This window comes from Pristiophorus japonicus, unplaced genomic scaffold, assembly GCF_044704955.1.
Source record: "Pristiophorus japonicus isolate sPriJap1 unplaced genomic scaffold, sPriJap1.hap1 HAP1_SCAFFOLD_73, whole genome shotgun sequence".
NCBI classification, from domain to species: domain Eukaryota; kingdom Metazoa; phylum Chordata; class Chondrichthyes; family Pristiophoridae; genus Pristiophorus; species Pristiophorus japonicus.
Window position 1 is genome coordinate 2,019,376 of NW_027254645.1, and position 23,606 is coordinate 2,042,981.

The 23,606-nt window shown below is 43.0% G+C and overlaps 1 non-coding gene across 1 annotated transcript; it reads right to left on the bottom strand.

Annotated features, from left to right (window-relative positions):
• Positions 1 to 20,573: 20,573 nt before the first annotated feature.
• trnas-cga (transfer RNA serine (anticodon CGA)) lies at positions 20,574 to 20,656 on the bottom strand. The gene has a single exon. It is a non-coding gene; the product is annotated as a tRNA-Ser (tRNA).
• Positions 20,657 to 23,606: the final 2,950 nt, after the last annotated feature.

The following is a 23,606-nucleotide window of genomic DNA, read 5'->3' on the forward strand; positions in this document are numbered from 1 at the left end:
AGGGTAGGGATGGCTAACACACCCTGGATCACTAAACACAAAATCCAGTCTGTTAATCACTTACACATACTGGAATTTTCTTGTGCCCACAGCATCTCTCTCACCTTCAATGTGTGAGTAGAGTATCACTCCTGCAAAGCTGGTTTCAATTTAAATTTGAATCCACTCAGTAAATGTATTTTTTTAAATATCTACAAGTAAACCGATCACATCAACTAATTGGCAAAGGTTTACAGTCAACTGGATGAACAAGTTTCTGCTGATATTACTCACCCCGAAAACTGGGATGGAGTTTAATATTTTGATATTTCAAATAATACAATGTGTCGATATTTGAAATATCCTTGAAAAGAGGAGACTAATTGATGTCCTGTTATATTTTGGTCCTTTTCTCCTTTCTATCTCTAGATTGTTTCTGTTCTCATGCCTTTGGTTACTCTCAGGGAGAAGTCCCAGTTAATTATACCTTCCAGAGTGCTGCTCCTTGCCTTGGTGTCCAGAGTAGGGATAGCTATCACGCCTGGGATCACTAAACACAAAACACAGTCTGTTAATCCATTTCTGCTGCAGGACATAGCGCGTTCCTGGCAGCATCTCTCTCACCTTCGATGTGTGAATAGAGAATCGTGCAAATCTGGTTTCAATTTAAATTTGAATCCACTCAGTAAATGTATTTAAAGAAAAATGTACAAGAAAACCCATCACGTCAAGTAATTGGCAAAGGTTTACACTCAACAAGTAAAAACATCATGGCCCAATAACACAGCTCGATATTCACAGGAGAAAGTCTGTTATCTAAGTCCTCGAATGTCAGTTGGTGAGATGAGAGACTGAATCTCTTTCCACACTCAGCTGGTAAATGGCCTCTCCCTGATGTGTTTCCACCGAAAGCATATCTGCATCCAATTCCACATTCCCCACATTTACAGTGTTTAGTCAGCTGGACACACGAGTCTCAGAGGTTGACGAATGATTGAAGTTCTATCCACGCACAGAACATGTCTACTGTTACTCACCGCTGTGATTGGTGTTTTTCCAAAGGCTGATGATAACGTGATCCTAATGAATCTGGTAAATCTCTCAAATCTTGACGTGATGTTTGGTTTGAGTTACCAAGCTGCAGATTCTTCCATTCTAATACCCTGCAAATGTAGGTTACAAAAGTTGTTCCTTTAATTACAGGATATAATTCAGAATAGACAAATCTAGATTCTGTAGGACATTCTGTCCCCTCCCGTCCCTCCAAAGATGTAAAAGCCTTATTCTAGTCACTCTCCCTCCATCCTTACTGTCTAAACTCAACTGCGAGTTACTTTCTCCAGGAAGTGCTGAATCTGGCTGGGTGCAATTCCACAGAAATTTGTTAACCTCTGGTGCTTCACCATCGGTCGACTCAGTGAGTGCAGCAGGATTTCCACTATGGTCGGCATCAAAGCCGAATCCAATCCTACCACCAAATGACATCCACAAACCTCCCAATTGATGTCACTGGACCAGTATCAAGATCAAGGGCAGAGGCTAATTTTTACTCATATTTACCCCAGTGGTACTGAGGACAATTATAACCCCTGAACTGCTGCCTTGGCTGAGATCAACTAACAGCCCAGACCAAGGACCGAACTTGTGAACTTCCCAGTCAGTATTGCAGAGTGTTCTAAAATGTGGGGGGTTGACAGAGGGTTGGAAATAATATTTTGGAACACATTTTACTCCATCTTTAAACAAAACCTTCATCACACTGCACAATTATGTTATTTTTCCAAATTAAACAAGCAAGTCAAATGGATTATAAAAACAATGTGCCATTTTAGAAAGGCTCAAGTCAATCGAATAGACAGCTTTACAATCACAGGACAATACAGAAGGGAGCGAATGTTAATGGGAGCTTGGTTAGTGAAGTCCGCCGACACTCTGAGATAAACTGGACTGTACCTTTAAGTATAAATCGGCAGAGAAAAGAGAGTCCCTGTCCCTTTAAATAGCTGCCCCATTCCCCCGGGCAGTGGGAGGAGCAACGGCGCGCAACCTCTTGAGATACTGACACAGCAAACATCGCCGGATTGGTTCCCGCAAGTTCCTAAAGTCCTAAGAAATAAATTGCATCAGGTTAAGTCGAACAACTGAAAAGACTGCACACAGAGTCGGTGCTATGTGCGTGTGTGTGTGTAAACAAAACACATCATTCTTAATCTTTGCGAGAGATAAGCTACTTTCTGCACCAGCTATTATCCAGCATTTTATTTCCTATTATTTACAATGTAATTGCAGAGTGTTTAATTCAGTTACCATTTATTGATGACCCATTGTCTTGTGTGCTATTGTTTCGAAACTGATGACAGAATGACCATTCCGTTACCAAGGTGACCAAATCTCTCCGCAGTATTCAGTAGGAAGGGAATTACATCTTTGCTCTGGGATTTGGACGCTGTGGGAACATCGGCGCAAAATCACACGTTTAAATACGAAATGTGTCTGTTTTCTCACATGTCGACCGGCTGTGAGAAATGGAACTTTAAGTAAAAAATGGCTGTGCTCGTCTGCGAACCTCTCACATATCAAATATGATCATCTCTAAGCAAGAATCATGCCCCTGGACCAAAGAGCCGCCGACAGTAAAAAGTGCAGCTCTCAGATTCTGACGGTAGTGAGAAAAGATATTAGGCCCATCGTGCTTGTGCTGTCCCTCAGATACCTATCGAATTAGTGCCGCTCGCCATTGTCCTGCAACTGTTCTCCTTTTGACGAATATATTAACAATTTGAGACATGACATGAGGAAAGTGCAGCATCCCTGGAAGTAAAAGGGGAATTTGGCGATGAGGTGAAATGTGAATGTTAAAACGTGGTCAAGCTATAAGCCAACGACGACGAGAATGGGATTCGAACCCTAGCGTGCAGAGCACAATAGATTAACAGTCCATCGCCTTATCCTCTCAGCCAGCTCGTCTCTGTTTTAACACATCGTCAGCCATTCAATCTCCTGCTTTTTGTATCCAAACAGAAATAATGTACAAGAAAGTCCACTTCATAGCTTGCTATGCCCGTGCATGCAGATCGACAATGATGAAAACATGCCATTAGATTATTTAAGCAAACAGCCTTCCATTACTTCAGGTGAGTGACTGGAAGAGATGGTTGGTTTCTTTGCAGAATCACAACAAAGAATATAAAATTTCACGTAGCGAGCTAAGTTGACCGGGGCAGGACTCGAACCTGCAATTTTCTGATAACTTTGCAGTTGTAATCGAAGTCAGACGCCTTATCCATTAGGCCACGCGGCCGCTGCCAGCACCAACTCTTGTGTTGTTATGTATATTGTGAGCAAATACGGTGCAACTGCAATATCAAGGAGTGGATTTAGGAAAAGATGAGCATATTTCGAGTGAATGAACAGATGCACTGTGATCTGTGTGCGCACCGGCGCAGGCAAGCCCAATGTAAATTGGGACACACAGTTTAACAATTCGGTCATTGCAGCTGAAATCATACTCCTTCTCAAACAATACAGGATGACCCGGGTTTATCAGAAAATCCGTTTTAAAGGGAAAGATTATGAACCGGAACTGACAACCAGCCCATTTAAACAGACACAGAATGATCCGGGATTGCAAGGACATCCTTTTACCCAGATTGCAGAATAACCCTTGACTGACAGCAGTTCCCTTTTAAAAGAATAAAGTGAGATTTCGATCATCCCTGAAGGCAATTGTGCAGTGGGGCTCAGGACCACGCGGGGCAGAAACTGTTATTGAAGCCACAGGTGATAAACAGGCAGGAAGGAGGGAGGAACGTAAAACCAGCCCAGTCTGAAATATATAAATATTTAATATTTTAAGAAAATAAATGCATTTAAATTGTATTTAAAAAAATTGAATTTGAATTGTTTTAAATAAATAAATAATTGATTCATAATCTATGTATTTTTTGATTGAACGAAGGCTGTGTGACTAGATGAATTCCATTGGAAATGAGGGGTGCAGTCAATAAGTACCCAATCACATAAGCCCATGGTGGAAGACAAGCCATGAGGGAAGATGTGGGCTACAAGGGCGATCTTTTAAAGTCGCGCGTGTCTTTCTGCTGGATATGACAGCAGCTGCTTGTGCTGTGAAAGAAGTCAAATGTAATAGAGCCCAGCGCAGGCAGAACAGAAAAAGCATATTTATTATGGAAGTTAAAAATTTGGGATTATATATAAATACACATATATATATATATACATGTATAAACAAAGTCAGTCATATCTTGTCTTGGTTTAATTTGATTTGAATTTGAAAATAAGGATGGAGGATGTCATCATGTAACACAGCCCACACGCAAGCCCTGGCTAAAATCGCTATATTTCTAACTTGTGTATTTTCCCTTCTTTCAGATGTGGAATAGCAAAATCCCACAACAGATTCTTCTACCTTCAGAGAGTCCACGAAGGAGTGTTCAATCAAATCAGACAAGCCATGATAAAAGATGTGGGCTACAAAGGCGATGTTTTAATGTCGCATGTGTCTTTCAGCTGGACCTGACAGCAGCTGCTTGTGCTGTTGAAAGAGGTCAAATGTAATAGAGCCAATGTAGACAGAACAGAAAAAGCACTTTTATTGTGAAAGTTAAAAAGTTCAGATTTAATTCATGTATACATATATATATACACATGTATAAACACAGTCTGTCAGTGAGTTATGTCTTGTCTTGTCTTGATTTGATTTGATTTGAATTTCAAAATACGGGTGGAGGATGTCATCATGTAACACAGCCCACACGCAAGCCCTGGCTAAAATCGCTATATTTCTAACTTGTGTATTTTCCCTTCTTTCAGATGTGGAACAGCAAAATCCCACAGCAGATTCTTCTACCGTCAGAAAGTCCACAAAGGAGTGTTCAATGAAATCAGTATGGCTTCAAGTTGCAAGTAATGCATTTTTCTCACACGACATGAAATGCATAGTAAGATCGCACACACGTTTGAACACACTCCGGCTTACACAAACACACAAACAAACTAAAATTCCTGCACCCTCCAAAGGCGGTTTTTGAAATTTGAAATTTGAAATCCGGGACAGACAGAACATCGCTTTTAAACAGACACAGAATGATGCGGGACTGATAGCACATCCCCTTAAAAGGGACACGGAAACAGAATGAATAAAAACAGATCAATATGTAAAACTCAGCAGGTCGTGCAGATTCTGCGGATGAAGAACCCCGTTTCACGTTCTGTCGGATAATCATTCCTATATTTTAGGAAAAAGTTCAAGAATACAGATTTTTTCAACAAAAATAGCGCCTGGAAAAAAATACGCAGCGACAAAGGTCAAATGGAAACGTCTGTGATACAGTGGAAAGCAGGAGCGATTAAATAATCAATGGCACAATGGAGTCAGGCAAAATATGGGTGGTAATCGGGCAATAACGTAACAAAGGATGGTCCAGAGTAGGTGTTAGTGGGAATAGCAGGACCATTACCAGACAATGGGAGCGGTGCTTATCATCCGATACGTTGAACCTAATGTTGAGATCAGAAGACTGTAACATGCCTACAATAAAAGGTGTCACCGCCTTTTAATCAGGCCAGGCAGCTTGACATCGCGGATTGATTTCCTGTCCGCTTGGAATTCACTAGCCAATGGACAAATTCAAAAGCCAGCTTCTCACATCTTGTCAGCTCTCGAGAAACAGGACGCACTCATATTCAGGGCAGAGGTGGAGATTGACGCTGAATGTATGCTTATCCCCTGTGAGGTGAGCTTATGCGTACAGACAGGAAGACATACTGGTCAACTATTGGCCGGAACCAAACACGGGTTTAGTTTATCCAACCAGTCACAGAGCCGAGTACGTCTGAGATACTTTAACTTTACTCAGTTGGGTGAGTTTCACTTTGCTTTGGGTTTTGGACGCTGTGGGAACATCCGCGCAAAATCAATTGTTTTAACATGAAATATGTCTGTTTTCTCACATGTCGAGTAAGAAATGGCGGGGCTCGTCCGGGATTTGGCCTGAGACCTGTCGCATTTCAAATGTGACCATCTCTAAGCGAGAATCATGCGCCTCGACCAACGAGCCGCCACAGTGAAGAGCGTAGCACTCAGATTCTGACGGTTGTGAGAAACGATATTAGGCCCCTCGTGCTTGTGCTGTCCCTCAGAGACCTATCAAATTTGTCCATCTCCCCATAGTCCTGCAAATGTTATCCTTTTGACGAATTTATTATTAATTTGAGACATGACATGAGCAAATACAGCATCCATTTCAGTAAAAGGGGAATTTGGTGATGAGGATAAATATGAATGACAATAGGAGCAGGGGGGGGAGTCAAAGCTGTAATACAACACCGACGAGGATGGGATTTGAAAAAATCCGTGTCAGAGTACAGTAGAGTAGCAGTACACCGCTTTAACCTCTCGGCCATTTCATCTCTCACTCAGCGGAGCCTCAGCCGTTCAATCTCCTGCTTTTTGCATCCAAACAGAAATAACGTGCAAGAAAGTCCACTTCACAGCTTGCTCTGCCCGTGCATGCAGATCGACAATGATGAAAACGTGCCATTAGATTGTTAAAGCAAGCAGACTTCCTTTACTTCAGCTGAGTGACTGGAAGTGATGGTTGGTGTTTTGGCAGAATCACACCAAAGAATATAAAATTTCTAGCAGCCAGCTAATTGACCGAGGCAGGATTCGAAGCCGAAATCTTCTGATAACTTCGTGCTTATAATCAAAGTCAGACGCCTTAAGCATTAGGCCAAGCGGCCTCTGCCATCAGCGTCTATTGTGTTGTTGGGTATAGTGGGAGCAAATTCGGGGCAATTGCATTGTCAAGGACTGGATTTAGGAAAAGATGAGCATATTTCGAGTAAATGAACAGATGCCCTGCGATCTGGGTGTGCACCGGCGCAGGCAACCCCAATGTAAGTGGGAACACAACAGTTTAACAATTCGGTCATTGCAGCTGAAATCATACTCCTTCTCAAACTATACAGGATTACCCGGGTTTATGAGACAATCCGTTTTAAAGGGAAGGATTATGAACCGGAACTGACAACCAGCCCGTTTAAACAGTCAAAGAATGATCCGGGACTGCAAGGACATCCCTTTTACCCAGATGCAGAATGAGCCTGGACTGACAGCAGTTCCCTTTTAAAAGAATAAAGTGAGATTTCTATCATCCCTGAAAGCAATTGCGCAGGGGGCTCAGGACCACGCGGGGCAGAGACTGTTATTGAAGCCACAGGTGATAAACAGGCAGGAAGGCGGGAGGGATGTAAAACCAGCCCAGACTGAAAGCCAATTTTTAAATATAGATATATTTAATATTTTAAGAAAATAAATACATTTAATTTTTTTTTTGAAATGAATTTGATTTGTTTTAAACAAATAAATAATTGATTCATAATCCATATATTTTTGATTGAACGAAGGCTGTGTGACTGGAAGAATTCCATTGGAAATGAGGAGGTGCAGTCAATAAATACCCAAACACAGGAAGCCCATGGTGGAAGACAAGACACGAGGGAATCTGTGGGCTACAAAGGCGATCTTTTAAAGTCGCGTGTGTCTTTCTGCTGGATCTGACAGCAGCTGCTTGTGCTGTGAAAGACGTCAAATGTAATAGAGCCCCGTGCAGGCAGAACAGAAAAAGTACATTTATTTTGGAAGTTAAAATGTTGGGATTGGATATAAATATATATATATATATATATATATATACAAGTCAGTCAGTCAGCCATGTCTTGTCTTGTCTTGTCTCGTCTTGTATTGATTTTATTTGATTTGATTTGAATTTGAAAATAAGGATGGAGGATGTCATCACATCACACAGCCCACACGCAAGCTCTCGATAAAATCGCTATATTTCTAACTTGTGTATTTTCCCTTCTTTCAGATGTGGAATAGCAAAATCCCACAGCAGATTTTTCTAACGTCCGAGAGTCCAGGAAAGAGTGTTCAATCAAATCAGTATGGTTTCAAGCTGCATGTAATGCATTTTTCGCACATAACAGTAATATCGCACAGCACGTTTGCACACACACTGGCTTACACAAACACACAAACAAACTAAAATTCCTGCACCCTCTCAAGGCAGGTTTTGAAATTTGAAATTTGAACTCCGTGACAGACAGCACATCGCATTTAAACAGACACAGAATGATGCAGAGCTGATAGCACACCATTTTAAATAGACAGAGAATGATCCCAGACAGACAGCACATCCCCGTAAAAGAGACACGGAAACAGGATGAATAAAAACAGATAAATATATAAAACACAGTAGGTCGTGCAGATTCTGTGGATGAAGAACCTGGTTTCACGTTCTGTCGGATAATCATTCCGATATTTTAGGAAAAAGTTCAAGATTACAGATTTTTCAACAAAAATAGCGCCTGGAAATAATACGCAGCGAGAAAGGTCAAATGGGAACGTCTGTGATACAGTGCAACGCAGCAGTGATTAAATAATAAATGGCACAATGGAGAAAGGCAAAGTGGGTGGTAATCGGGCAATAACGTAACAAAGGATGGTCCAGAGGAGGTGTTAGTGGGAACAGCAGAACCATTACCAGACAATGGGAGCGGTGCTTATCACCTGATAAGTTGAAACTAATATTGTGGCCAGAAGACTATAACATTCCTACAATTTAAGGTGCCACCTCCTTTTAATCAGACCAGGCAGCTTTGCCAGCCCGGATTGATTTCCTGTCCGCTTTGAATTCGGCAGCCAAGGGACTAATTCAAAAGCTAGTTTCTCTCATCTTTTCAGCTCTAGAGAAACAAGACGCACTCATATTCAGGGCAGAGGTGGAGATTGACGCTGAATGTATGCTTATCCCCATTGAGTAGAGCTGATGTGCACAGACAGGAAGATATACTGATCAATTATTGGCCGGAACTAAACACGGGTTTAAGTTATCCACCGAGTCACAGAGCCGAGTACCTCTGAGATACTTTAACTTTACTCAGTTGTGTGAGTTTCACTTTGCTCTGGGATTTGGATGCTGTGGGAACAATCACCGCAAAATCACATGATTTAACGTGAAATATGTCTATTTTCTCACATGTCAAGCGGCTGTGAGGAGCGGAACTTTGAAAAAAAAATGGCGGGTCTCGTTCAGGATTTGGCCCGAGACCTGTCGCATTTCAAATGTGACCATTCCTGAGCGAGAATCATACCCCGAGACCAACGAGCCGCCGACAGTGAAGAGTGCAGCTCTCAGATTCTGACGGTAGTGACAAAAGATGTTCGGTCCATCGTGCTTGTGATGTCACTCAGAGACCTATCAAATTAGTCTCCCTCTCCGCAGTCCTACAAATGTAATCCATTTGCCGAGTATATTATTAATTTGAGACATGACATGATCAAAGTGCAGCATCCTTGTCAGTGAAAGGGAAATTCGGCGATGAGGTTAATGTGATTGACAAAGTGACCAGGGGAGTCAAAGCTGAGCACAAACACGATGAGGATGAGATTCGAACCCCTGCCTGCAGAACAAAATTGATCAGTCGTCCATCGCCTTAATTTCTCGGCCACCTCGTCTTTTATTCAGCCAAGCGTCAGCCTTTCAATCTCCTGCTTTTTGTAACCCAACAGAAACAATATGCAAGAAAGTCCACTTCACATCTTGCTCTGCCCGTGCATGCAGATCGACAATGATGAATACGTGCCATTAGATTCTTAAAGCAAACAGCCTTCCTTTACTTCAGGTGAGTGACTCGAAGAGACGGTTGTTTTTTCGGCAGAATCGCAACAAGTATAAAATTTCACGCAGCGAGTTAATTGACCGCGGCAAAATACGAATGTGCAATGTTTTGAAAAGTTCGCGGTTTTCATCGAAGTCAGACGTCGTATCCATTAGACCACGCGGCCGCTGCCACCATCATACAATGTGTTGTTGTGTATATTGCGAGCAAAATCAAGGAGTGGATTTAGGAAAAGATGAGCATATTTCGAGTAAATGAACTGATGTACTGCGATCTGGGTGCGCACAGGCGCAGGCAACCCCAATGTAAATTGGAACACAACAGTTTACAATTCGGTCATTGCAGCTGAAATCATACTCCTTCTCAAACTACACAGGATGACCCGGGTTTATGAGTAAATCCGTTTTAAAGGGAAAGATTATGAACCGGAACTGACAACCAGCCCTTTTAAACAGATACAGAATGATCGGGGACTGCAAGGACATCCCTTTTACCCAGATGCACAATGACACTTGACTGACCGCAGTTCCCTTTTAAAAGAATAAAGTGAGATCTCTATCATCCCTGAAGGCAATTGTGCTGTGGAGCTCAGGACCACGCGGGACAGAGACGGTTAGTGAAGTCACAGGTGATAGACAGGCAGGAAGGAGGGAGGGACGTAAAACCAGCCCAGACTGACAGCCAATTTACAAATATATATATATTAAACAACTTAAGAAAATAAATACATTTAATTTTTATTTAAAAAAAATTGAATTTGATTAGTTTTAAATAAATAAATAATTGATTCATAATCTCGATATTTTTTGATTGAACGAAGGCTGTGTGACTGGAAGAATTTCCTTTGCAAATGAGGGGGTGCCTCCTATCAAAAAAGGCAGACATTGATGTGGAGATTCAGCATCGCTACCAGTGATCCAGTGCAGCCTTCGGCCGCCTGCGAAAAAGACTGTTTGAAGAACAGGCCCTCAAATCTACCACAAAACTCATGGTCTACAGGGCTGTAATAATACCCGCCCTCCTGTATGGGTCTGAGACATGGACGATGTGCAGAAGGCACCTCAGGTCGCTGGAGATATATCATCAACGATGTCTCCGCAAGATCCTAAAAATCTCCTGGGAGGACAGGCGCATTAACATCAGTGTCCTCGACCAGGGTAACATCCCAGTATTGAAGCACTAACCACACCCGAGCAGCTTCGCTGGGCAGGCCACATAGTACGCAAGCCAAATGTGAGACTCACTGAGCAATGCTTTATGCGGAGTTTCTTCATGGTAAACGAGCCAAAGGAGGACAGCGTAAACGTTATAAGGACACCCTCAAAGCCTCGCTGGTAAAGTGCGACATCACCACTGACACCTGTGAGACCCTGGCCGCAGATCGCCCGAGGTGGAGAAAATCCATCCGGGAGGGCATTGAGCTCCTGAGGCTCGATGCAAGGAGCATGAAGAGCCCAGGCGCACGCAGCAGAAGGAGCATGCGGCAAACCAGCCCTACCGACCCCTTCCCCTGACGAATGTCTGTCCCAGCTGTGAAAGGGTCTGTGGCTCTCGTATCGGACTGCTCAGCCATCAAAGAATTCACTTTGGGAATGAAAGCAATCCTCCATAGGTCCACTGGACCTGATGGCTTATATCCTGTGGATACAACCAATGCATCCATGGGATATAAGCCATCAGGTCCAGGGGACTTGTCCGCCTTTAGTCCCATTATTTTACCTCATACTACTTCATTAGTGATAATGATAGTATTAAGTTCCTCCCTCCATATAGCCCTTGGATTATCCACTATTTGGATGTTTTTACTGACTTCTACCGTGAGAACTGAAACAAAATATTTGTTCAAAGTCTCTGCCATTTCCCTGTTCTCGATTATTAATTCCCCAGTCTCATCCTCCAGGAGACGAAAATTTACTTTAGCCACACTTTTCCTTTTTACATACCTGTAGAAACTCTTACTATCTGATTTTATATTTCGTTCAAGTTAACATTCATAATCTACCCTCTTTTAATCATATTTTTAGTCGTTCTTTGCTGGATTGTAAAAATGTCCCAATCCTCTGGACTCGCACGAGTGGATGATTGGCTGAGCGTGACGGAACAGGTGGCCTAAAATTTGCTGCAAAATAATTCAGAACACTTGCACCTCAAATGACCTCCAAACAGAGCGGATTACGTGCCAGTGCCTACAGCTACTGATTCATTGTGAACAGGGCTCGAACTTACTCAGAAGCAATTCGATTACATTCCTAATCCAATAATTTAACCACCCAGCCACGGCAGCTAGCACGTCGCCTTTTTTTAAACACACACTAAATGAAGCAGCACTGAGAGCGCAACCCTTTTAAACAGATAAAGACTTATCCTAGACTGACAGTGCAACAACTTGATGTCGCTGTATTACACAATAGAAAGCGGGAATGGATGAATCGCTTTCGGCGGGAATTAAATGAAGTACTCCCTGTTTGTCTCAGCTAATCAGCTCGTTGGTCAAGGGGTATGATTGTCACTTATATCGGGAAAATAATGGAACCCTTACTAATGGAGAAAATAGAAGAACATCTAGAAACCAAAAGTATAAAAATGAATAATCAGCATGGATTTCAACAGGGAAAGTCCTGTGGACCAAACTCATAATTTTTGAAGAGGTTCTCGAGAGAGTAGACATTGATCATGCAATAAGTGTAATGTATCTAGATTTTCAAAAGACCCTCGCTATGAAACCCAATAATAGGCTGCTAAGCAACGTCAGGGGAAAAGCAGCAGAATGCATAGCGAGCTATCTTTCACACTGAAATCAAGATTGGAGTTAAAAGGCAGATATTCATATTGGCAGAAGATGGGTAGTGGTGTTCCAAAAGGATCAATGCCGGAACCACTATTGTTCACAATTTATATTAACGATTTAGAATTTGGAACTAAAAACAGAATTTCCAAATTTGGCAATGATACCAAATTGGTGGAAATTTATACTAAGGAGGACTGCAACAAATTAAGGACAACATTAATAAACAAGCAGAATGGGCATATAATTTTCAATTAAGTTCCACACACACACATGTGAGGTATTACATTTTGGTGGGAAGAATATTGAGGCGCAAACGACTCTAGGTGTGGTAGAGGAACAATAGGATCTCTGAGTACAATTACACAAATCACAAAAATTGTGACAGAGTTTAGCAAGGAAACATAAAGGTAATTAAGCAGTGGAGGTTATTTCTAGTGGAATAGAATTGCAAAATAGGAACGTTATGCTAAACCTGTATTGAACCTCGGTTGGACCACACTTAGAGTACTGCATGCAGTTCTGGTCATCCTATTATAAAGATGATATAGAGGCACTTGGGAGGGTGCAGAGAAGAATTACACGGATGCTACCAGAAATGGGAGGTTATTCATAAGTGGAAATAATAAACAAGCTGGGTCTCTTTTCTCTTGAAGATTGATCTATAGGGGTGACCTAATAGATTTATATAACATTATGAAAGATTTTGATAGAGTGTTTACAGAGAGAATGTTTTCACATGTGGGGAAGAGCATAACTGGAGTCCTCCAATATAAGATAGTCATCTAGAAATCCAGAAATCAAATAGAGAATTCAGAAGCAACTTCTTTCTGGAAAGAGTAATGAGAATTGGAACTGAAAAGCGTAGGTGTGGTTCAAGCGACTAGTATAGATACATTTAAGGAGAGGCTATACAAGCATATGAGGTAGAAAGGAATAGATGCCTATGCTGATAGATTTAAATCAAGAATGACTCCAGAATATTCGAGTGGAACATAAACGCTGGCATGGTCAGAATACCCAGAATGGCAGTATACGCTATGCTGTCCGCTGTAAGCCTATTTAATTCAGTTATCTGCAGGATTATGCATTGGATTCAATGATAAGCTCTCTGGGTATAGGTAGGAGTGTCTGGGTCACTGTAAGAGATTTCTGTTTCTGTGTAATAGTTTCTGGGTCTCTTTAGGTGCTGTCTGGGTCTGTGTTGCTGCTGCCTGTGTCAGATTATGAGCTGACTGTGTCTGTTTAAGTGTTGTCCGGGTTTGTGTAGGAGCGTCGGGGTTTGTGTTGCAGCTCCGTGTGTCAGGTTTGGAGCTGACTGGGTCTGTGCAAGGGTTGTTTCTGTTTGTGCCGGAGAGTCTGCGTCTGTGTTGGAGTGTGTCTGTCTGTGGTTGATCTCCCTCGGTCAGTGTGGTTCTGCATTGAGATTTTTGATTCAGTACCGGTGCTGTCTTGATCTTTAATTGAGGTGTCTGCATCTCCGAAGCGAGCTGTGTGGCTCGCTGAACGAGCAGTCTGGTCCTTTGTCGGAACAGTCTGCGCCCGTGTAAGAACTGCTTATATCTGTGTAGGAGCTCTTGGATCTGTGTTGGTGATGCCTTGGCCGGGGTAGAGCTGTCTATGTCTATGTAGGAGGGAATTAATCTGTCTCGGAGGTCCCTATGTCTCTGAAAGTAGCTGTATGGGTCTGTGCAGGAAGGTTTGTGCCTGTGCTGTTAATCCGTGCTTCAGTGTAGCACCTGCCTGGTTCTGCACAGGAGCTGCCAACTTTCGCGAAGGAAATGTCAGTGTCTCGGTCGAAGCTCTCTGGAAATGTGTTGGTGTTGTCTGCGGCTGATGAGGACATGTTTGCTCCTGTGTAGGTGATGCGGGGTCTCTGAAAGGAACTGTCTGAGTCTGTACACAAGCATTTTGATGCTGTGTATGCGATTTGCCTGTCTGCACAGGAGTGTATGGATCTGTGCAGTAATGTCTGACTCGGTGTAGGATCAGTACTCCTCTGTGCGGGAACTGCCTGGATCTGTTTAGCCGCTGTCTGGGTCGGTGCAGGAAAAGTTTGGATCTGTAAAGCTAGATTGTGGGACTGTGTCGGAAGATTGTGAATCTGTGAAGGTAGAATCTGGGACTGTGAAAGAGCCGTCTGAATACATGTTGCAGATGTCTGGCTCTGTGAAGGAATAGTCTGGGGCTGTGAAAGTACATAGAAATCTAGAAATCCACAGCGCTGAAGGTGGCCACTTCGGTCCATAGTATACATGCCAGCCGACGAAGAGCCACAAGGCCCTTTGATCAACAACCCTGAAGGCTCTATATGAACCTGTGAAATATGACAATGGCGGAAAGATAAAGAACGCCCAACCCAATAAGTCCGCCCCACACAACTTCTATACCCCTTGCACCGAAAAATTATACACACCACCCCAACCCGAGCCATGCGAACGCATGGGAGAAGCAAAAAAGCAGAAGAAAAAACAGGTTAATTGTGGGAAAAAAATCTGTTAAAATTCCTCTCCATCTACGCGATCAAAATTAGTCCAAGAGATCAACTTGGTCGTATTGGAATCCCTGCAGTACTTACCATCGTATCTGCGTCAGCCAACAAAAGGTTATCCAACCTAATGCCACTTACCAGCTCTCGTTCCGTAACTCTGCTGGTGACAGCAAGGACTTTGGTTGGTTAGGCCGCTGCTGGAGTACTGTATGCAGTTCTGGTCACCACATTTAAAAAATAAAGATGTGATTGCGCTGGAAAGGGTACTGAGGAGATTTACAAAAAAAGTTGCCTGGACTGGAGAATTTTGTTGATGAGGAAAGATTGGAAATGCTGAGTCTGTTTTCTTTGGTCCAGAGGAGGCTGAGGGGAGACTATATTGAGGTGCATAACTTTATGAGGACCCTAGATAGATTTGGTAGGACGATCCTGTTTCCCTTTGCAGAGTGGTCAACAATCAGGGGGAATAGATTTAAACTAATTTCGGGGTGGACCAATTTCCCTATCTTGGGCGCCTCCTATCAACAAGAGCAGGCATTGATGACGAGATCCAACACCGCCTGCAGTACGCCAGTGCAGCCTTCGACCGCCTGAGGAAAAGAGTGTTTGAAGATGAGTCCCTCAAAACTTTCACCAAGCTCGTGGTCTACAAGGCTGTAGTAATACACGCCCTCCTCTGTGGCTCAGGGGTTGTGGACTATGTACAGAAAACACCTCATGTCGCTGGAGAAATGCCACCAGCGATGTCTTCTCAAGATCCTGCAAATCCCCTGGCAGGACAGATGCGCAAACATTCGCGTCCTGGTCCAGGACATCATCCCCAGCATTGCACCACTTACCACACTTGGTCAGCTCCGCTGGGCAGGCCATATGCCACACACGAGACTGCCAGAGCAAGCGCTCTTCTCGGAACTCGTCCACGGCAAGTGAGCCAAAGGCGCACAGAGGAAACGTTACAAAGAGACCCTCAAAGCCTCCCTGATAAAGTGTGACATCACCACTGTGACCTGAGAGTCCTTGGCCATAGATCGCCCGAAGTGAAGGAAGTGCATGGAGGTGTGTGCTGAGCTCATCAAGTATCGTCGCCGAGAGCATGGAGAAATCAGGTGCAGGCAGAGGAAGGAGCTGCGGCAAACCAGGCTCCCTGCCAATCCTTTCCCTCAACGACAGTCTGTCTGACCTGTAACAGAGACTGTGGTTCCCGTATTGAACTGTACAGCCATCTAAGAACACATGCGAAGAGTGGAAGCAAGTCTTCCTCGATTCCGAGGGACTGCCGATGATGATGATTTAGGGGGAGGGTGAGACGAGCTGTGAGGATAAATGTCTTTACCCAGGGCGTCATGGTAGTCGGGAACTCAAAGCCTCAATGCGGCAGAAATCCTCACACATTTTAAAAATACTTGGATGCCACTTAAATTGCTTTAACCCATAGGACGCACTTAGAGCTGGGAAGTGGGAATTAGGCTGGAAAACTCTTGATCGACCTCCTCGGGCACTATTGGCTGAAATGGCCTCCTTCCATGCTGTACATTTTTGCTTTTCCTACAATACAAAGTGATCACATTTTAAAAGTAATTAATTTGCTCTGAACTGCTCTGGGAAGAGCTGAGATGAAAGTCGCTTTATGAATACATAGCATGAAGACCAGTTGCCTCACTCGGTCAGCGCTTGGTGTTACTAACACCAAATTGGCGAGTTCGAACCCATTACGGGCCATTTATTTTATTTTTGGTGGTGCGGTTGGGCTGCAAGTATTTTAGAGCAGCTTAAACATTCAGGGACGAAACTCACACCAAACCTGTAATACATTGAAGCAATGCTGCAAAACATTAATTCTGCCGAGAGCTGGTGGCCCTGAGGAGTGTTTCCAGCATTTAATGAACAATTCCATATCCTCCGGGGATTTGTGACTTCTCGTATTTCAATCAGTGAAAGGCTCACTGCCGCTGATTGGTTTGTAGTGCAAAGTATGGAACTGATCTAAATACAATTCCACTGCGTAATCCCTCATTATAAGAACATAAGAATTAGAACAGGAGTAGGCCATCTAGCCCCTTGAGCCTGATCCACCATTCAACAAGATCATGGCTGATCTGGCAGTGGACTCAGCTCCACTGACCCGCCCGCTCCCCTTAACCCTTAATTTCCTTATTGGTTAAAAATGTATCTATCTGTGATTTGAATACATTCAATGAGCTAGCCTCAACTGCTTCCTTGGGCAGAGAATTCCACAGATTCACAACTCTCTGGGAGAGGAAATTCCTTCTCAACTCGGTTTAAAATTGGCTCCCCCATATTTTGAGGCTGTGCCCCCGAGTTCTAGTCTCCCCAACCAGTGGAAACATCCTCTCTGCCTCTATCTTGTCTATCACTTTCATTATTTTAAACGTTGCTTTCAGATCACCCTTCATCCTTCTGAACTCCAACGAGTAAAGACCCAGTCTACGCAATCTATCATAATAAGGTAACCCCCTCATCTCCGGAATCAGCCTAGTGAATCGTCTCTGTACCCCCTTCAAAGCTAGTATATACTTCCTAAAGAAAGGTGATCAAAAGTGCACGCAGTACTCCAGGTGCGTCCTCAACAATACCCTGTACAGATGCAGCAGGACCTCCCTGTTTTATACTCCATCCCTCTCGCAATGAATGCCAACATTCCATTCGCCTTCCTGATTACTTCCTGCCCCTGCAAACTAACATTTTGGGATTCATGCACAAGGACCCCCAGGTCCCTCTGCATGTTGTAATTTTTCCCCATTCAAATAACCTTCATTTTAATTTTTTTTTTCCCCAAGGTGGATGACCTCACATTTTCCGACATTGTATTCCATCTGCCAAACCTTAACCAATTCGCTTAACCTATCTAAATCTCTTCGCAGCCTCTCTGTGTCCTCTACACAATCCGCTTTCCCACTAATCTTTGTGTCATCTACAAATTTTGTTCCACGACACTCTGTCCCCTCTTCCAGGTCATCTATGTATATTTTAAACAGTTGTGGTCCCAGCACCGATCCCTGTGGCACATCACTAACCACCGATTTCCAAACCGAAAAGGACCCAATTATCCCGAATCTCTGCTTTCCGTTAGCCAGCCAAATCTCTAACCATGCTAATCCATTTCCAATGACTCCACGTACCTTTATCTTCTGCAGTAACCTTTTGTGTGGCACCTTATCGAAAGCCTTTTGGAAATCTAAATACACCACATCCATCGGTACACCTCTATCCACCATGCTCGTTATATCCTCAAAGAATTCCAGTAAATTATTTAAACATGCTTTCCCCTTCCAGAATCCATGTTGCGTCTGCTTGATTGAACTATTCCTATCTCGATGTCCCGCTATTTCTTCCTTAATGATAGCTTCAAGCATTTTCCCCACTACAGATGTTAAACTAACCTGCCTATAGTTACCTACCTTTTGTCTGCTCCCTTTTTTAAACAGAGGCGTTACATTTGCTGCTTTTTAATTCGCTGGTACCTCCCCAGAGTCCAGACAATTTTGGTAGATTATAACGAATGCATTTGCTCGAACGTCTGCCATCTCTTTTAATACCCTGGGATGCATTTCATCAGGACCAGGGGACTTGTCTATCTTGAGCCCTGTTAGCCTGTCCAGCACTACCCCGCTAGTGATAGTGATTATCTTAAGGTCCTTCCTTCCCATATTCCCATGACCAGCAATTTTTGGCATGGTTTTTGTGTGTTCCACTGTGAAGACCGAAGCAAAATAATTGTTTGAGGTCTCAGCCATTTCCACATTTCCCATTATTAAATCCCCCTTCTCATCTTCAAAGGGACCAACATTTACTTTAGTCACTCTTTTCCGTTTTATATATCCGTAAAATATTTTACTAACTATTTTTATGCTTTGTGCAAGTTTACCTTCGTAATCAATCTTTCCTTTCTTTATTGCTTCTTCGTCATTCTTTGCTGTCGTTTAAAATGTTCCCAATGTGCTAGTTTCCCACTAACGTTGGCCACCTTATACGCATTGGTTTTTATTTTGATACTCTCCTTTATTTCCTTGGTTATCCATGGCTGGTTATCCCTTCTCTTACCGCCCTTCTTTTTCACTGGAATATATTTTTGTTGAGCACTATGAAAGAGCTCCATAAAAGTCCTCCACTGTTCTTCAATTGTGTCACCGTTTAGTCTGTGTTTCCAGTCTACTTTAGCCAACTCTGCCATCATCCCACTATAGTCACCTTTGGTTAAGCATAGTACGCTCGTTTGAGACACTACTTCCTCACCCTCAATCTGTATTACAAATTCAACCATACTGTGATCACTCATTCTGAGAGGATCTTTTACTGAGAGATCGTTTATTATTCCTGTCTCATTACACAGGACCAGATCTAAGATAGCTTGCTCCCTTGCATGTTCTGTAACATACTGTTCTGAGAAACAATCCCGTATGCATTCTATGAATTCCTCCACAAGGCTACCCAGTGCGATTTGATTGGACCAATCGATATGTAGGTTAAAATCCCCCATGATTACTGCCGTTCCTTTTTCACATGCCTCCATTATTCCCTTGGTTATTGCCCGCCCCACCATGAAGCTATTATTTGCGGGCCTATAAACTACGCCCACCAGTGACTTTCTCCCCTTACTATCTCTAATCTCCACCCACAATGATTCAACATTTTGTTCATTAGAGCCAATATCGTCTCTCACAACTGCCCTGATATCATCCTTTATGAACAGAGCTACCCCGCCTCCTTTCCCTTCTTGTCTATCTTTCCGAATTGTCAGATACCGCTGTATGTTTAATTCCCTGTCCTGGCCAACCTGCAACGTTTCTGTAATGGCCACCAAATCATACCCATTTATGATGATTTGTGCCGTCAACTCATTTACTTTATTTCGAATGCTGCTTGCGGTTAGGTAGAGTGTTTTAATACTAGTTTTTAAACCATGATTTTTAGTTTTGACCCCTCCTGCAGCCCCTTCATATTCATACATATTGTCCCTCCCTATCACCTTGTCGTTTACACTTACCCCAGTGCTAGTCTACTCTGTTGCCTCCTGCTTTTTGCATTTTTTCTTGGGGTCCTGTGACCTGAGCTTTCACCCACTCGAACTAGCTCAGAGCCCTCTCCTGGGTTCCGAATACTCCTTGCATTGCGGCACCGAGATGTCATGCTTCCCTTTCTATTACAGTTTGACCCATTTAGAATGTTGCTGTCCATTAGTCTGCTGCAAACTGCAGGGGCCACGTCGCTTAATGGATAAGGCATCTACTTTGATGGAAACACTGATGTTATCAGAAAATTGCAACGTCAAACGATGCCGTGGTCATTTTGGCAAAACTTGTTCATCTTTATAAAACCAAACCACGTTCGCACTCATTAACTAAAGGTGAGTTCCTCCCAAACAATGCACTGATCTTTATTAAAAGGCACTTTTTCATTCTGTGTATATCGCTCACTGATTTTTGGAGGTAGTGTCCAACAAACCAACAATTAATACCGTTAAACTATTAATGTTTCCAGTTCGAACAACAGCTTCGCGTCAATCAGTGTAATGAAGGGCAGTGGAGGGAATTGTGATCAGATTCCAATGAGATCCCCGTGAGTCGATAAAAAAAAGAGCATTTGCAGAATCGCTGCGAGCAGGGTTTGAACCTGCGCAGGGAAACCCCCATTAGATTTCGAGTCCAACGCCTTAACCACTCGGCCATCGCAGCTACACAGAAGAGCTGCTTTAATAGTCAAATCGTTGGTGCAATTTATCAGAGAGGCCGCCTGCATGCTTGCCCTATTGTGTCTCCGAGACGATGTGAAAATTAAATCGTAGAATCACAGAATCTTGCAGCAAAGAAGGAAAAATTTCGGTCAGAACTGAAATAATTTACATTTTGCGAAAAACTGAAAAGTCTGGAGAGCTTCTTTCTCGATAAACAATTGAGATAAATTTTCACATTATGAAGGTATTTGATCGAGTTGATGTGGAGAAAATGTTTGCTTTTGTGCAGGAGTGCAGAACGGGAGGTCACTGATAAACTCAGTAGACAATTCAAGAGCAACTTATTTATCAAAGAGTGGTTAGAATGTGGAAGATGCTACACGAGCAGTAGTTGAGGCGAATAGCACAGATTCATTTTAAAGGGATTACCTCAGCACATGACTGAGAAAGCATAGAACAATATGCTGATAGGATCAAGTGAAGTAGGGTAGTGTGCAGCATTAACTCTAGCAACACCAGTTAGGTGCAATTGTCTCTTTCTGTGATGCAATCTCTATGTAACGTTATGTAACACACATGTTAAACAACAACAACTTATACATAATTAGCACCTTGAAATTAGCGAAACGTCCAAGGCGCTTCACAAGAGTTTTATGCGATACAAATTTGACACCGAGCCACTAAATACAAATTAGCGCAGGTGACTAAAAGATTGGTCAACCAGGTATGCTTGATAATGAGGAAGAAAGCTGTAGATTGCAAGAAGATATCAAAGAACTGGTCAGGGGTTTAATGGAATTCAACCCGGAGAAGTGTTAGATAATGCATTTGGGGAGTGCTTATAGGGAAAGCGAATAAACATTAAATGTTCGGCCACTGATAAGTGTAGAGGTGCAAATGACCTTGGAGTGCATGTGCACAGAATCCTTGACGGTAGCAGAGCAGGTAGATAAGATGCTTGTGAAGGATAGACAGAAAGGAAAAGGAGGCGGGGTGGCATTGCTGGTTAAAGAGGAAATTAATGCAATGATAAGGAGGGACATTAGCTTGGATGGTTTGGAAGGGTATGGGGGGAGCTGCAGTACACCAAATGGCAGAAAACGCTAGTGGGAATTGTGTACAGACCTCCAAACAGTAGTAGTGAGGTTGGGGACAGCATCAAACAAGAAATAAGGGATATGTGCAATAAAGGTACAGCAGTTACCATGGGCGACTTTAATCTATATATTGATTGGGCTAACCTAACTGGAGGACGATTTCCTGGAGTATATTAGGGATGGTTTTCCAGACCAATATGTCGAGGAACCACCGAGAGAGCAGGCCATCGTAGACTAGGTGATGTGCAATGAGAAGGGACAAATTGGCAATCTTGTTGTGCGAGGCACCTTGGTGAAGAGTGACCATAACATGGTAGAATTCTTTAGAAGATGGAGAGTGACACAGTTAATTCAGAAACTAGGGACCTGAACTTTAGGAAAGGTAATTTCGATGGTATGAGGCGTGAATTGGCTAGAATAGACTCGCAAATGATACTTAAAAGGTTGACGGTGGATAGGCAATGGCAAACATTTAAAGACCACATGGATGAACTTCAACATTTGTACATCCCTGTCTGGAGTCAAAATACAACGGGGAAGATGGCTCAACCATGGCTAAAAAGGGAAATTAAGGACAGCATTAATCCAAAGAAGAGTGCTTTAAATTGGCCAGAAAAATCAGGAAACCTGAATTTAGAATTCAGCCAAGGAGGACTAAGGGTTTCGTTTAGAGGGGGAAAAAAGAGTAGGAGACGAAGCGTGCCCGAAGCATAAAAAATGACTGCCAAAGCTTTTATAGATATGTGAAGAGAAAAAGATGAGTGAAGACAAACGTAGGTCCCTTGCAGTCGGATTCAGCTGAATTTATAAAGGGGAACAAAGGAAAGGCAGACTAATTGAACAAATACTTTGGTTCTGTCTGCACGACGGAAGACACAAATAACCTTCTGGATGTACTAGGGGACCGAGGGTCTAGTGCGAAGGAGGAACTGAAGGATATGCTGATTAGGTGGGAAATTGTGTTGGGGAAATTGATGGGATTGAAGGCCGATAAATCCCCGGGGCCTGATAGTCTGCATCCCAGAGTACTAAAGGAAGTGTCCCGAGAAATAGTGGATGCATTCGTGATCATTTTCCAACAGTCTATCGACTCTGGATCAGTTCCCATGAACTGGAGGGTTGGTAATGTAACACCACTTTTTAAAAACGGAGGGAGAGAGAAAATGGGTAATTATAGATCGGTTAGCCTGACATCAGTCGTGGGGAAAATGTTGGAATCAATTATTAAAGATGAAATCGCAGCGCATTTGGAAAGCAGTGACAGGGTCGGTCCAAGTCTGCATGGATTTATGAAGGGAAAATAAAGCTTGACGAATCTTCCGGAATTTTCTGAATATGTAACTTGCAAAGTGGACAAGGGAGAACCAATGGATGTGGTGTATTTGGACTTTCAAAAGGCTTTAGATAAGGTCCCACACAAGAGATGTGTGTGCAAAATCAAAGCACATGGCATTGGGGGTAATCTACTAACGTGGATAGAAACATAGAAACAAAGAAAATAGGTGCAGGAGTAGGCCATTCGGCCATTCGAGCCTACACCGGCATTCAATCAGATCATGGCTGACCATTCCTTCAGTACCGCTGTCCTGCTGTCTCTCCATACCCCTTGATCCCCTTAACCGTAAGGGCTATATCTAACTCCGTCTTTAATATATCCAATGAACTGGCATCAACAACTCTCTGCGGCATGGAATTCCACAGGTCAACAACTCTCTGAGTGAAGAAGTTTATCCTCATCTCAGCCGTAAATGGCCTGCCCCTTATCCTAAGTCTATCTCCCCTGGTTCTGGAATTCCCCAATATCGAGAACATTCTTCCCGCATCTAACCTGTCCAGTCCCCTCAGAATCTTATA